General features: G+C 41.9%; 1 pseudogene; it reads right to left on the bottom strand.

Annotated features, from left to right (window-relative positions):
* Positions 1-17,479, bottom strand: part of LOC112075400 (signal-induced proliferation-associated 1-like protein 2) — a 71,490-nt pseudogene that overhangs the window by 19,728 nt on the left and 34,283 nt on the right.

Below are 17,479 nucleotides of genomic sequence, written 5' to 3'. Positions count from 1 at the left end.
ATGGTTCTCACCCTGCCTCCAGGGTATGGTGTGGTGTAGTATAGTATAGTAATGTATAGTATAGTATAGTATGGTATACTAGTGATGGGGTTCTCACCTGCTCAGGGCGGCCCCCTCAGCTGAGCAACCGCGTCCTGGTCAGTTTCCTGTGAGATGTGGAGTGCTCGGCCTCTGCAGTCTGTCATGGGTGCAGAAAGCGAACGCCACCAGCCCGCTGGGTCTGGGACACACAGCAAGCAGGAACAGGCTCAAATCATTATATTCTTTAATGTTAGCATGCATCTATAACAAACTCCAATCAACAATATAATAACCATTAAGACAAGTTAAATTATTATACAGATTACTTTAAGTAAATTGGTTTACTATATCGATTACTTTAATTTAAGTCATTTTGGTTTTTATTTATAAAGCTACAGAAAACAAATTAAAAGAAAAACCCTCCCTACCCAAAATACAAGGACATCTCCTTCTCCCTAACCCAAAATAACAAGGACATCTCCTTCTCCCTAACCCAAAATACAAGGACATCTCCTCTCCCTAACCAACTCTACAAGGACCTCTCTCTCCTCTCCCTAACCCAATACAACAAGGACCTCTCCTCTCCCTAACCCAATACACAAACGGACTCTCCTCCTCCCTAACCCAATCTACAAGACCTCTCCTCTCCTCTCCCTAACCCAATACACAAGGACCTCTCCCTCTCCCTAACCCAATACACAAGGACCTCTCCTCTCCCTAACCCAATACACAAGGACCTCTCCTCTCCCTAACCCAATTCTACAAGGACCTCTCCTCTCCTCTCCCTAACCCAATCTACAAGGACCTCTCCTTCTCCCTAACCCAATATACAATGATCTCTCCTCTCCTCCTCCTTCCTCTCCTCTCCTCTCCCTCCTCTCCTCTCCTCTCCTCTCCTCTCCTCTCCTCTCCTCTCCTCTCCTCTCCTCTCCTCTCCTCTCCTCTCCTCTCCTCTCCTCTCCTCTCCTCTCCTCTCCTCTCCTATTCTCCCACATAATGTCTGGAAGAGCCAGCTTGCTTGTCTCCCAGAAGGTCTTGATCACATAGTGGTCTGTCAGGCTGTAGTTATGCCTGTTCTAGGCCTAACACCAGACCAGCTCTACGCCTGCTGTTCTCCCAACGGAAAACATTGACTTGGTAAAGTTACCTTACCGTGAGGCCAGCTCTAGCCTATCATCCTCGTCCCTGTCCTCCCCCTCTCATCCTCCCTCCAGTAGGAAACTCCACATCAAGACATCTGCATCATTAATAGAGGCAATCTGCAGTTGCGTCATCCATTTTTGGACTTCTGTATAATGAAATACAACCATTGATTGTTAAATAATATAACTTGTAAATGCCTCAGGAATTTAACAGTCACACGTCATCAGAACCCCAAAATAGAGGCTTGTTTACTCTATTGTTTGTAAACATTGTAATTGTAAACAACACTGCAGAGCCTCAAAACATCTTTAAAATCAGCATTGTGATATACTGGATGGTCAGTCATTGAATCCTTGGCTCTGTCTAGGAGAGTGGTTACATTTCTCCAGCTCCTTCCCTCAGCTGTTTACTGAAACAGGGCTGGGCGTAGGGTTTGTAATTGTTTCAACTTGCTGATTACTTGCTTTAAGGAGAATATTCCATCAAATCAGACCAAATCAGACCAAATCAGATCAAATCAGACCAAATCAGACCTAATCAGACCCAGCCTGTAACACTGAGTGTGTCGATATGCCCACCTATTCTCTATATAGTGAACTACTGTTGACCAGGACCCATAGGGGTCTATATAGTGGACTACTGTTTGACCAGGACCATAGGACTCTATAATAGTGGACTACTGTTGACCAGGACCCATAGACTCTATATAGTGGACTACTGTTGACCAGGACCCATAGGGCTCTGTTTAGTGGACTACTGTTGACCAGGCCCATAGGGCTCTATATTGTGGACTACTGTTGACCAGGACCCATAGGGCTCTATATAGTGACTACTTGTTGACCAGGACCCATAGGACTCTATATAGTGGACTACTGTGACCAGGACGCCATAGGTCTATATAGTGGACTACTCGTTGACCAGGACCCATAGGACTCTATTAGTGGACTACTGTTGACCAGAGACCCATAGGGCTCTATATAGTGGACTACTGTTGACCAGGACCATAGGACATCTATATAGTGGACTACTGTTGACCAGGACCCATAGGGCTCTATATAGTGGACTACTGTTGACCAGGACCCATAGGGCTCTATATAGTGGACTACTGTTGACCAGACCCATAGGACTCTATATAGTGGACTACTGTTGACCAGGACCAATAGGTCCTATATAGTGGACATACTGTTGACCAGGACCCATAGGACTCTATATAGTGGACTACTGTTGACCAGGACCCCATAGGGCTTCTATACATAGTGGACTACTGTTTGACCAGGACCCATAGGACTCTATATAGTGGACTACTGTTGCCCAGGACCCATAGGGCTCTATATATGGACTACTGTTGACCAGGACATAGGGGCTCTATATAGTGGACTACTGTTGACCAGGACCCATAGGACTCTATAATAATGGACTACTGTTGAACCAGGACCCATAGGGCTCTATATAGGGACTACTGTTGACCAGGACCATAGGATCTATATAGTGGACTACTGTTGACCAGGACCCATAGGGCTCTATATAGGGACTACTGTTGACCAGGACCCATAGGGCTCTATATAGTGGACTACTGTTGACCAGGTTCCATAGGGCTCTATATATGGACTACTGTTGACCAGGACCCATAGGCTCTATATAGTGGACTACTGTTGACCAGGACCCATAGGGCTCTATATAGTGGACTACTGTTGACCAGGACCCATAGGGCTCTATATAGGGACTACGTTGACCAGGACCCATAGGGCTCTATATAGTGGACTACTGTTGACCAGGACCCATAGGGCTCTATATAGGGGACTACTGTTGACCAGGCCCATAGGGCTCTATATAGTGGACTACTGTTGACCAGGACCCATAGGGCTCTATATAGTGGACTTGTTGACCAGGACCCATAGGACTTCTATATAGTGGACTACTGTTGACCAGGTCCATAGGCTCTATATAGTGGACTACTGTTTGACCAGGACCCATAGGGCTCTATATAATGGCTAACTGTTGACAGGACCTCGGTCTAATATAGTGGACTACTGTTGAACCAGGACCCATAGGCTCTATATAGTGGACTACTGTTGACCAGACCCATAGGGCTCTATATCTCTATATAGTGGACTACTGTTGACCAGGACCCATATGGCTCTATATAGTGGACTACTGTAGACCAGGACCCATAGGGCTCTATATAGTGGACTACTGTTGACCAGGACCCATAGGACTCTATATAGTGGACTACTGTTGACCAGGACCCATAGGGGTCTATATAGTGGACTACTGTTGACCAGGACCCATAGGGCTCTATATAGTGGACAGTGTCAGCTCAGAATCAGGCCCCTGTGTTAGCTGTTTGGATCAGGCTTAGAGGGTTACAGAAGGTTAGGGAGAGCGGTCTCGGTAAGGTTTCCCTCACAGGCTGCGTCACAAAGATGGAAAAAAACAGTTCCACGAAAGCAGAGACAGAGACTGAAATGTGTCCCCAATGGCACCCTATTCCTTAAATAGTGCACTGCTGTTGACCAGGGCATATAGGGACTAGGGTGCCATTTGGAATGACTGAGTCTGGCACACACATAACAGAAAGGCTGCTTTGAAAAGCAGATTCCTTTTCAGGGATTTACATGTTCCATTTTCCTGGACGGCAATCAAACAACAGAATCGCCTGAGTAGACTAGAGAGACTGTTTCTGTGAGAGAGTATTGAAGAGAGGGAGACACAAAGAGATGGCAGAGTATTGAGGAGGATATTAAAAAGAGAGAGAGATGGCAGGGTATTGAATAGATGAAGGACATTAAAGAGAGGGAGAGAGCGAGATATCAGAGTATTGAATAGAGGAGGATACAAAAAAACTGAGAGAGAGAGAGACAGCTTGGCTAGAGGTTACAGAGAGAGAGACAGAGAGAGACAGAGAGAGACAGCTTGGCTAGAGGCTACAGAGAGAGATATAGAGAGACAGAGAGAGACAGCTTGGCTAGTAGCTACAGAGAGAGACAGAGAGAGACAGAGAGAGACAGCTTGGGTAGAGGCTACAGAGAGAGACAGAGAGAGACAGCTTGGCTTGAGGCCACGAAGAGAAAGAGAGACAAGCTTGGCTAGAGGTTACAGAGAGAGAGGCAGAGAGAGACAGAGAGAGACAGCTTTGGCCTTGAGGCCAGCAGAGAGAGACAAGAGAGAGACGAGACAGCTTGGCTAGAGGCTACAGAGAGAGACAAGCTTGGCTTGAGGCCACAGAGAGAGACAGAGAGAGACAGCTTGGCTAGAGGTACAGAAGAGACAGCTTGGCTTGAGCCACAGAGAGAGACAGAGAGAGACAGCTTGTTCTAGAGGCTACAGAGAGAGAGCAAGAGAGAGACAGAGAGAGCAGCGATTATGGCTTGAGGCACTACACGAGAGAGTACAGAGAGAGGGACGAGCTTGGCTTGAGGCCACAGAAGAGAGGACAGAGAGATGACAGCTTGGCTAGAGGCTACAAGATAGAGCGCAGCTTGGGCTTGAGGCCACAAGAGAGAGACAGAGAGAGACAGCTTGGCTAGAGGCTACAGAGAGAGACAGAGAGAGACAGAGAGAGACAGCTTGGCTTGAGGCCACAGAGAAGACAGAGAGAGACAGCTTGGCTTGAGGCCACAGAGAGAGACAGAGAGAGACAGCTTGGCTAGAGCTACAGATAGAGACAGCTTGGCTGAGGCCACAGAGAGAGACAGAGAGAGACAGCTTGGCTAGAGGCTACAGAGAGAGACAGACAGAGAGAGACAAGAAGAGAGAGACAGCTTGGCTTGACGGCCACAGAGCAGAGACAGAGAGAGAGAACAGCTTGCTTAGAGGTCACAGAGAGAGCACAGAGAGAGACAGCTTGGCTAGACGGCCTACAGAGAGAGACAGCTTGGCTTGAGGCCACACGAGAGAGACAGAGAGAACAAAGCTTGGCTAGAGGCACAGAGAGAGACAGCTTGGCTAGAGGCTTACAGCAAGAGACAGCTTGGCTTGAGGCACAGAGAGAGACAGAGAGAGACCAGTCGTCTAGAGCTTACAGAGCATGTGAGCACAGAGAGAGACAGAGAGAGACAGCTTGGCTGAGGCTACAGAGAGCAGACAGAGAGAGACAGCTTGCTAGAGGCTACAGAGAGAGACAGAGAGAGACAAGCTTGGCTAGAGGCTACACGAGAGAGACAGAGAGAGACAGCTTGGCTAGAGGTTACAGAGAAAAACAGAGAGAGACAGAGAGGACAGCTGGCTAGAGCTACAAGAGAGAGACGAGCAGAGACAGCTTGGACTAGAGGTTACAAGAGAGACAGAGAGAGTTACAGCTTGCTTAGAGGCTACAGAGAGAGACAGAGAGAGACAGCTTGGCTGCAGGCCACAGAGAGAGACAGAGAGAGACAGCTTGGCTAGAGGTTACAGAGAGAGACAGAGAGAGACAGAGAGGACAGCTTGGTAGAGGCTACAGAGAGAGACAGAGAGAGACAGCTTGGCTAAGGTTACAGAGAAAAACAGAGAGAGACAGAGAGAGACAGCTGGCTAGAGGCTACAGAGAGAGACAAGAGAGAGACAGCTTGGCTAGAGGCTACAGAGAGAGAGACAGAGAGAGACAGAGAGAGACAGCTTGGCTGCAGCACAGAGAGAGACAGAAGACAGACGTCTTGGCTGAGCATCTTTGATTCATGACAATTAGTAGTATGTAGTCATAAACCAATCAGACACAGAGTGTCTACAACAGATTCAAGTCTCAGACAGAGTTGTTCAGGAGGTTGAACCTCCTCGTTGAGAATCTATATCAAAAGGATTGATGCTTTAAATCCAGACAGAGAAGAGTACAGCTATAAATAGACAGCTAGCTAGTAGACATAGAGAAGAGTACTATAAATAGACAGCTAGCTAGTAGACCATAGAGAACAGTACTTAAATAGACAGCTAGTAGTAGACCATAGAGAAGAGTACTATAAATAGACAGCTAGCTAGTAAAACATAAGAATAGTACATAATAACAGCTAGCTTTAGACCATAGAGAAGAGTACTATAAATAGAAGCTAGCTAGTAGACCATAGAGAACAGTACTATAAATAGACAGCTAGCTAGTAGACCATAGGAAGAATACTATAAAAGACGCTAGCTAGTAGACTATAGAGAAGAGTACTTAATAAGAAGCTAGCTAGTAGACATAGAGAACAGTACTATGAAAAGACAGCTAGCTAGTAGACCATAGAGAAGAATACTATAAATAGACAGCTAGCTAGTAGCGACTATAGAGAAGAGTACTATAAATAGACAGCTAGCTAGTAGACCATAGAGAAGAAATACTATAAATAGACAGCTAGCTAGTAGACTATAGAGAAGCAGTACTATAAATAGACAGCTAGCTAGTAGACCATAGAGAACAGTACTATGAATAGACAGCTAGCATAGTAGACCATAGAGAAGAATACTATAAATAGACAGCTAGCTAGTAGACCCATAGAGAAGACATACTATAAATAGACATCTAGCTAGTAGACCATAAGAGAAGAGTACATAAATAGACAGCTAGCTAGCTAGACTATAGAGAAGAGTGCTATGAAAGACAGGCAGCTAGTAGACCATAGAGAAGAGTACTATAATAGAACAGCTAGCTAGTAGACCATAGAGAAGAGTACTATAAATAGAACTAGCTAGCTAGACTATAGAGAAGATACTATGAATAGACAGCTAGCTAGTAGCACCATAGAGAAGAGTACTATAAATAGACAGCTAGCTAGTAGACCATAGAGAAGAGTACTATAAAAACAGCTAGCTAGTAGACCATAGAGAAGAATACTATAAATAGAAGCGTAGCTAGTAGACCATAGAGAAGAGTACTATAAATAGACAGCTAGCTAGTAGACCATAGAGAAGAATACTATAAAAGACAGCTAGCTATTAGCCATAGAGAGGAATACTATAAATAGACAGCTAGCTAGTAGACCATAGAGAAGAGACTATAAATAGACAGCTAGCTAGTAGACTATAGAGAAGAGTACTATGAATAGACAGCTTAGCTAGTAGACCATAGAGAAGAATACTATAAATAGGACAGCTAGCTAGTAGACCATAGAGAAGAATACTATAAATAGACAGCTAGCTATTAGACCATAGAGAGGAATACTATAAATAGACAGCTAGCTAGTAACATAGAGAAACAGTACTATGAATAGACAGCTAGCTAGTAGACCATAGAGAAGAATACTATAAATAGACAGCTAGCTAGTAGACCATAGAGAAGAGTACTATAAATAACAGCTAGCAGTAGACCGTATAGGAGAAGAGTTACTATGAATAGACAGCTAGCTAGTAGACATAGAGAAGAATACTAAAATAGACAGCTAGCTATTAGACCATAGAGAGGAATACTATAAATAGACACGCTAGCTAGTAGACCATCAGAGAAGAATACTATAAATAGACAGCTAGCTAGTAGACCATAGAGAAGAAGTACTATAAATAGACAGCTAGCTAATTAGACCATAGAGAAGAGTACTTAGAATAGACAGCTAGCTAGTAGACCATAGAGAAGAATACTATAAATAGACACTAGCTATTAGTACCATAGAGAGGAATACTATAAATAGACAGCTAGCTAGTGACCATAGAGAAAGTACTATAGAATAGACAGCTAGCTAGTAGACCATAGAGAAGAGAAATACCTATAAATAGACAAGCCTAGCTAGTAGACCATAGAGAACCAGTACTATAATAAGACAGCTAGCTAGTAGACCATAGAGAAGAATACTATAAATAGACAGCTAGCTAGTAGAACCATAGAGAAGACATACTATAAATAGACAGCTAGCTAGTAGACCCATAGAGAAGAGTACTTATAAATAGACCAGCTAGCTTAGACTATAGAGAAGAGCTACTATGAATAGACAGCTAGCTAGTAGACCATAGAGAAGAGCTACTATAAATAGACAGCTAGCTAGTAGACCATAGAGAAGCATACTATAAATAGACAGCTAGCTAGCTAGACTATAGAGAAGAGTACTATGAATAGACAGCTAGCTAGTAGACCATAGAGAAGAGTACTATAAAATAGACAGCTAGCTAGTAGACCATAGAGAAGAGTACTATAAAGTAGACAGCTAGCTAGTAGACCATAGAGAAGCAATACTATAAATAGACAGCTAGCTAGTAGACCATAGAGAAGATACTATAAATAGACAGCTAGCTAGTAGACCATAGAAAGAATACTATAAATAGACAGCTAGCTATTAGACCATAAGAGAGGAATACCTATAAAATAGGACAAGCAGCTAGTAGACCATAGAGAAAGTAACTATGAATAGACAGCTAGCTAGTAGACCATAGAGAAGAATACTATAAATAGACAGCTAGCTAGTAAGACCATAGGAACAAGTACTATGAATAGACAGCTAGCTATAGACCATAAGAAGAATACTATAAAATAGACAGCTAGCTAAAGTAGACCATAGAGAACAGTACTATCAATAGACAGCTAGCTAGTTAGACCATAAGAAGATACTATAAATAGACAGCTAGCTATAGCCTAGAGAAGATACAAAATCACTAGTAGCCAAGAGATACCTATAAATAGACAGCAGCTAGTAGGACTATAGACAGAATTACTATAAATTAGACCAGCTAGCTTAGCTAGACCATAGAAAGCAGTACTATAAATAGAATTCTAGCTAGATATGACCATAGAGAAGAGTACTATAAATAACCGCTAGCTAGTAGACCATAAAAAGACGTTCTATAAATAGACAGCTGCCTAGATAGACCATAAGAGAAGAGTACTAAATAGACAGCAAGCTAGCTAGACCATAGAGAAGAGTACCTACTAAATAGACAGCTAGCTAGTAGACAAAGCATATAGCAAGAAGCTACAGATACAAGTATAAAATAGACAGCTAGCTAAGTAGACCATAGAGAAGAGTACTATAAATAACAGCCTAGCTAGTAGACCATAGAGAAGATGTACTATAAAATAGACAGCTAGCTAGCTAGACCATAGAGAAGATACTATAAAATATGCACAGCCTAGGCTAGTTATCATAGAGACACAGTACTATAAATAGATCAGCTAGCCTATAAGACCAGAGGATAATACTATAAATAGACCAGCTAGCTATTAGACCATAGAGAAGAGTTACATAAATAGAACAGCAGCTAGTAGACCAATAGAGAGAAGTACTATAAAAGACAGCTAGCTAGCTAGACCATAGAGAAGAGTACTATAAAATAGAAGCTAGCTATTAGACCATAGAAAAGAGTACCTATAAATAGACAGCTAGCTAGGTAGACCATAGAGCAAGCAGTACTATAAATCAGAAGCAGCTATTAGACCATAGAGAACAGTACTATAAATAGACAGCTAGCTTAGTAGACCATAGAGCAAGAAGTACATTAAATAGACACTAGCTAGTAGCACCAAATAGAGAAGAGTACTATAAAAGACAGCTAAGCTAGTAGACCATAGAAAGACTACTATAAATAAACAGCTAGCTATTAGACCATAGAGAAGAGTACTAATAAATAGACAGCTAGCAGAGACCATAGAGAAGGAGTACTCATATAAATAGACAGCTAGCTAGTAGACCATAGAGAAACAGTACTATAAATAGACAGCTAGCTATAGACCATTAGAGAAGAGTACTATAAATAGACAGCTAGCTAGTAGACCATAGAGAAGAGTACTATAAATAGACAGCTAGCTAGTAGACCATAGAGAAGAGAAACGGAGGCATAGAGAAAGAGCCAATACCATTCAATCACTATTGTCTGCAGGGAGAGGAAATACAATTACCTGTTCATTGATTGGATTTAAATAGCACTTTTCTACCAACTGAGGTAGTCAAAGAGCTTTACAAAGTAGTGGGAAACACCTCATCCACCATCAATGTGTAGCACCCACCTGGGTGATCCACGGCGACCATTCGGTCTTATTTAGCAAAATTTGAATTATTATATATTTTTTTTATTGGATGAAAGTAGAGACTCAGAGCTATAAAATAATAGATCATACACTGCATTTTTTAGGAACAATGAGAAAGTAATTCTGCTTGAATTAGTTGATAAACACACTTTTTGAGAAAATGGCCTGTGAATGTTTTGGTATCTAGTGAAGACCTCCGCTTTGTCTCCACCCATTCAGCATCGTTCACGCCCTCTTCAGCTTTAGCCCCACCCATCTCGTTTATCTCTCGGAGCGTTCAGAACGAACACTTGAATCTCTGGCCGATGATTTGTTTACCTCTGGATAACATGGAAACAGCTCTGAAGGCAACAAGGTCATTACGATGATTTGTTTACCTCTGGATAACATGAAAACAGCTCTGAAGGCAACAAGGTCATTACGATGATTTGTTTACCTCTGGATAACATGAAAACAGCCTAACCAGCTCTGAAGGCAACAAGGTCATCACGTTTTTTTGGCGATGTTTACTGACACCGGTCATATTCAACGGGTGCTGAGCACTTCAGCTTGACTTCTTATGGCTGCAGGGGCAGTATTGAGTAGCTTGGATGAAAAGGTGCCCAGAGGTGCCCAGAGTAAACTGCCTGCTCCTCATTCCCAGTTGCAAATATATGCATATTATTATTAGTATTGGATAGAAAACACTCTGACGTTTCTAAAACTGTTTGAATGATGTCTGTGAGTATAACAAAACTCATATAGCAGGCAAAAACATGAGAAAAAAATCCAACCAGGAAGTGGGAAATCTGAATACATATATCGAATACACAGTGGGATATGGGTCGTACGGAAAAATTTGAGGTTGGTCAATTTTCAACCCAGCCCTTATTGAATACACAGTGGTATATGGATCAGTTTGCACTTCCTACGGCTTCCACTAGATGTCAACAGTCTTTAAAACCTTGTCTGATGCTTCTACTGTAAAGTGGGGCCGAAGGAGAGTGGATTGAGTAAGGTCTGCCATGACCTGAACATGCGCTGGCCATGCGCGTTCACATGAGAGCGAGCTCTGTTCCATCGCACTTCTGAAGACAAAGGAATTCTCCGGTTGGAACATTATTGAAGATTTATGTTAAAAACATCCTAAAGATTGATTCAATACATCGTTTGACATGTTTCTACTGACTGTTACGGAACTTTTTAACATTTCGTCTGATTTTAGTGAACGCGCTTCCTGACTTTGGATTTGTTTACCAAACGCGCTAACAAAAGTAGCTATTTGGACATAAATGATGGACATTACCAAACAAAACAAACATTTATTGTGGAAGTGGGAGTCCTGGGATTGCATTCTGACGAAGATCAGCAAAGGTAAGGGAAGATTTATAAATGTTATTTATGAGTTTTGTTGACTGCACAATTTGGCGGGTAACTGTATGGCTTCCTTTTGTGGCTGAACGCTGTTCTCAGATTATTGAATATTGTGCTTTTGCCGTAAAGCTTTTTGAAATCTGACACAGCGGTTGCATTAAGAACAAGTGTATCTTTAATTCTATGTAAAACATGTATCTTTCATCAAAGTTTATGATGAGTATTTCTGTTATTTGACGTGGCACTCTGCAATTTCTCCGTATATTTTGGAGGCATTTCTGAACATGGCGCAAATGTAAACTGAGGTTTTTGGATATAAATATGAACTTTATCGAACAAAACATATATGTATTGTGTAACATGAAGTCCTATGAGTGTCATCTGATGAAGATCATCAAAGGTTAGTGATTAATTTTATCTCTATTTCTGCTTTCTGTGATTTGGCGGTGACCTAACATAATCGTTTGTGGTGCTTTCGCTGTAAAGCCTTTTTGAAATCGGACACTGTGGTGGGATTAACAAGAAGTGTATCTTTAAAATGGTGTGTAATACTTGTATGCTTGAGGAATTTTAATTATGAGATTCTGTTGTTTGAATTTGGCGCCCTGCACTTTCACTGGCTGTTGTCATATCGATCCCGTTAACGGGATAGAAGACCTAAGTTAAACAACAATGAACATGTCGTTAATACCTTGCATGAATCTGCTGGGAGCTAACCAAACAGGTTCAATGTTAGCTAGCTAAAATTAGGCTCTGACTAGCAAAGCAAACGGTTCTGGGATACGAATAACAATGTCATACACGTAACGTTATCTAGGGAGCCAGTCACTGTTAGTACTGTTAACAAGCTAACTAACAGTACAATTTAGCTTGAAATGAAACCACTTTCTGTAAAAATTTGAAATGTGTAATATCTGAAAATGTAGGTAGCTAGACTATCTTGCATGATAGACGCGTCTCGCTGTCACGGATTCCATGCCACCAATACCCTTAGTTTGAAGATGTAATCCGGAGACAGGTGTTTTATCTCTTTAGCTATCAGACTCTAATTCCACTGATTTCAAAACCTGATCCTCCAGAAAGTGGAGAGCAACACTGAAGCAGCTCCATTTTGAAAAACAGGTTTACCAACACAGACTGACCAGGTCCAATAGACAGAAGCCTTCTACATGGCAGACCAATCCGAACTCCTCTCTCGGCATGTCCAGCACACTCATTATCTCAGCCAATCATCGCTAGTGGGAAGGTTGCTGACTTTTTCTGTGGCTTAACCAACTAGGCTCGTAATTTAACAATTTTATTCGTATTTACAGATGGCATACAAGTTTGTTATTAAAGCACATGAAAGTTCACATGTTCCAGAAGGCATTTCTGCCAAAAAACAAAAACAAAAAAAATAGAAACTATTAAATTGGCTCTCCTGTGATGTCGTGACTTCCGACATACGACTAGTTTCCTGAAAAATCTCATTCGTGTGCCAGAATGCTCAACACACATCCGATATCAGGTGGAGAGGTGAGGAGTGATATATGCCCATTAGGAATGAGGGGGACGATTAGGTGGCCATGATGGGATTTTTGCCATAACACTCTTACAATAAATGCCATGGGATTTTTTATGACAACAGAGAGTCAGGACACCCATTTAACGTCCCATCCGGAAAAAAAACAGCAGGGAAATGTCCCCTTCAATGCGCTGGGATCGCCTTAGAGCAGAGGAAAGAGTGCCTCCTACTGGCAATCCAACACCACTTCCAGCAGCATCTGGTCTCCCATCCAGGGACCGACCAGGACCAACCCTGCTTAGCTTCAGAGGCCAGCTAGCAGTCGGATGCAGGGTGGTTAGGGTTAGGGGATTTTAGCTCAGTGAAATTATGGGTCTCTCTTCGTCAGAGATTCTACAATAGTTAGAGATTCTACAGTAGTTAACACTTCTACTGTAGTTAGAGATTCTACAGTAGTTAACACTTCTACTGTAGTTAGATATTCTACAGTAGTTAGAGATTCTTCAGTAGTTAGAGCTTCTAAGGTAGTTAGAGATTCTACAGTAGTTAGAACTTCTACAGTAGTTAAAGCTTCTACGGTAGTTAGAGAGACTAACACAAAGCAGCAGATTGGAAGTGTAGTGGGATGGAGAGAGGAGAACGACTAACACAAAGCAACAGATTGGAAGTGTAGTGGGAAGGAGAGAGGACAACGACTAACACAAAGCAGCAGATTGGAAGTGTAGTGGGAAGGAGAGAGGAGAACGACTAACACAAAGCAACAGATTGGAAGTGTAGTGGGAAAGGAGAGAGAGAAACGACTAACACAAAGCAGCAGATTGGAAGGTGTAGTGGGAAGGAGAGAGGAGAACGACTAACACAAAGCAACAGATTGGAAGTGTAGTGGGAAGGAGAGAGGAGAAACGACTAACACAAAAGCAGCAGATTGGAAGGGTAGTGGGAAGGAGAGAGGAGAACGACAACACAAAAGCAGCAAGATTGGAAGTGTAGTGGGAAGGAGAGAGGAGAACGACTAACACAAAGCAGCAGATTGGAAGTGTAGTGGGAAGGAGAGAGGAGAACGACTAACACAAAGCAGCAGATTGGAAGGGTAGTGGGAAGGAGAGAGGAGAACAACTAACACAAAGCAGCAGATTGGAAGTGTAGTGGGATGGAGAGAGGAAAACGACTAACACAAAACAGTTACAATATCAAACAGTGGCAGCAACACACATGCTCACGATCACATAGACGCTAATGCACACACACTCCCCTGGTTCTTACCTTCAAAAGTGCGTGCAGCGTCCACCAGGTGTGACCAGTCGAGTCCGGAGGCGGGGTCAGGAAGGGGCATGAGACCAGGGTCGTTGAACTTTGACCTGTCAGCCAGCGAGCCATCAGAGAACCAGAACTCATCTCAAGAGAGAGAGAGAGAAGACAGGCAGATCAGTGACCAGTACAGACATGGTCTTTGACTTCAGGTAATTTATAGATTAATCCAAATGAATTCACCTCTAGCACAGAACCAGAGAAAATGTCGAACAGGCCTTCCTGGAGAAGGCCCTTATAACCACCAACAGGAACAACTGTTCTGTCAACAAGATAACTAAATCTTGTAAGAAAGACCAAACAAAACCCAGTGTCCTTGGCTAGGAGCCGTACCCAAGACCCAGTGTCCTTGGCTAGGAGCCGTACACAAGACCCAGTGTCCTTGGCAAGGAGCCGTACCCAATACCCTGTGTCCTTGGCTAGGAGCCATACACAAGATAGTGTGTCCTTGGCTAGGAGCCATACCCAAGACCCAGTGTCCTTGGCTAGGAGCCGTACACAAGACCCAGTGTCCTTGGCTAGGAGCTGTACCCAAGACCCAGTGTCCTTGTTAGGATGAATACATATTCCATTAGGACTAGTTAACACCATGTTTAGGATAAACATATTCCATTAGGACTAGTTAACACCATGTTTAGGATGAATACATATTCCATTAGGACTAGTTAACACCAATGTTTAGGATGAATACATATTCCATTAGGACTAGTTAACACCATGTTTAGGATGAATACATATATCCATTAGGACTAGTTAACACCATGTTTAGATGAATACATATTCCATTAGGACTAGTTAACACAATGTTTAGGATGAATACATATTCCATTAGGACTAGTTAACACCATGTTTAGGATGAATACATATTCCATTAGGACTAGTTAACACCATGTTTAGGATGAATACATATTCCATTAGGACTAGTTAACACAATGTTTAGGATGAATACATATTCCATTAGGACTAGTTAACACCATTTTAGGATGAATACATATTCCATTAGGACTAGTTAACACAATGTTTAGGATGAATACATATTCCATTAGACTAGTTAACACCATGTTTAGGAATGAATACATATTCCATTAGGACTAGTTAACACCATGTTTAGGATGAATACATATTCCATTAGGACTAGTTAACACAATGTTTAGGATGAATACATATTCCATTAGGACTAGTTAACACCATGTTTAGGATGAATACATATTCCATTAGGACTAGTTAACACCATGTTAGGATGAATACATATTCCATTAGGACTAGTTAACACCATGTTTAGGATGAATACATATTCCATTAGGACTAGTTAACACCATGTTTAGGATGAATACATATTCCATTAGGACTAGTTAACACAATGTTAGGATGAATACATATTCCGATAGGACAGTTAACACCATGTTTAGGATGAATACATATTCCATTAGGACTAGTTAACACCATGTTTAGGATGAATACATATTCCATAGGACTAGTTAACACCATGTTAGGATGAATACATATTCCATTAGGACTAGTTAACACCATGTTTAGGATGAATACATATTCCATTAGGACTAGTTAAACACCATGTTTAGGATGAATACATATTCATTAGGACAGTTACACCAGTTTAGGATGAATACATATTCCATTAGGACTAGTTAACACCATGTTTAGGATGAATACATATTCCATTAGGACTAGTTAACACCATGTTTAGGATGAATACATATTCCATTAGGACTAGTTAACACCATTTTAGGATGAATACATATTCCATTAGGACTAGTTAACACAATGTTTAGGATGAATACATATTCATAGGACTATTAACACCATGTTAGGATGAATACATATTCCATTAGGACTAGTTAACACCATGTTTAGGATGAATACATATTCCATTAGACTAGTTAACACCATGTTTAGGATGAATCATATTCCATTAGGACTAGTTAACACCATGTTTAGGATGAATAACATATTCCATAGGACTAGTTAACACCATGTTTAGGATGAATACATATTCCATTAGGACTAGTTAACACCATGTTTAGGATGAATACATATTCCATTAGGACTAGTTTAACACAATGTTTAGGATGAATACATATTCCATTAGGACTAGTTAACACCATGTTTAGGATGAATACATATTCATTAGACTAGTTAACACCATGTTTAGGATGAATACATATTCCATTAGGACTAGTTAACACCATGTTTAGGATGAATACATATTCCATTAGGACTAGTTAACACCATGTTTAGGATGAATACATATTCCATTAGGACTAGTTAACACCATGTTTAGGATGAATACATATTCCATTAGGACTAGTAACACAATGTTTAGGATGAATACATATTCCATTAGGACTAGTTAACACCATGTTTAGGATGAATACATATTTCCATTAGGACTAGTTAACACAATGTTTAGATGAAATACATATTCCATTAGGACTAGTTAACACCATGTTTAGGATGAATACATATTCCATTTAGGACTAGTTAAACACCATTTTTAGGATGTTTCCTCTTTCTGGAAGACAATAATGTTCTGACGCTTTAGTTCTGTGTTTCTATATGTGGTTTTATAAGAGCTCAAGAAAAGACTACTGTCCTCGGTGACTGGAACTGTGGCATCTCTCTACTCCTTTAGCAACCTTGACCCGGGGCTGATGTGATGCTCACTGGTCTTGTGGAGGGCTCCAAGCCAAGGACACTGGGTCTTGGGTACAGCTCCTAGCCAAGGACACTGTGTCTTGGGTATGGCTCCTAGCCAAGGACACTTGTCTTGTGGAGGCTCCTAGCCAATGACACTGCGTCTTGTGGAGGGCTCTAGTCAAGGACACTGGGTCTTGGGTACAGCTCCTACCAAGGACACTGGTCTTGTGTACGGCTTCTAGCCAAACACTGGGTCTTGGGTACAGCTAGCCAAGGACACTGGGTCTTGTGTACGGCTTCTAGCCAAGGACACTGGGTCTTGTGTATGGCTCCTAGCCAAGACACTTGGTCGTGTGTACGGCTCCTAGAAAAAGGACACTGGGTCTTGTGAGGGCTCCAAGCCAAGGACACTGGGTCTTGGGTACAATTCCTAGCCAAGGACACTGGGTCTTGGTACAGCTCCTAGCCAAGGACACGGGTCTTGTGTACGGCTCCTAGCCAAGGACACTTGGTCTTGTGGAGGGCTCCTAGCCAATGACACTGCGTCTTGTGGAGGCTCCTAGCCAAGCACACAGGTCTTTGGAGGGCTTCTAGCCAAG

This window comes from Salvelinus sp. IW2-2015, unplaced genomic scaffold (assembly GCF_002910315.2).
Source record: "Salvelinus sp. IW2-2015 unplaced genomic scaffold, ASM291031v2 Un_scaffold3137, whole genome shotgun sequence".
In the NCBI taxonomy this organism is placed as follows: domain Eukaryota; kingdom Metazoa; phylum Chordata; class Actinopteri; order Salmoniformes; family Salmonidae; genus Salvelinus; species Salvelinus sp. IW2-2015.
This window is presented reverse-complemented; position numbering and strand designations above follow the sequence as displayed.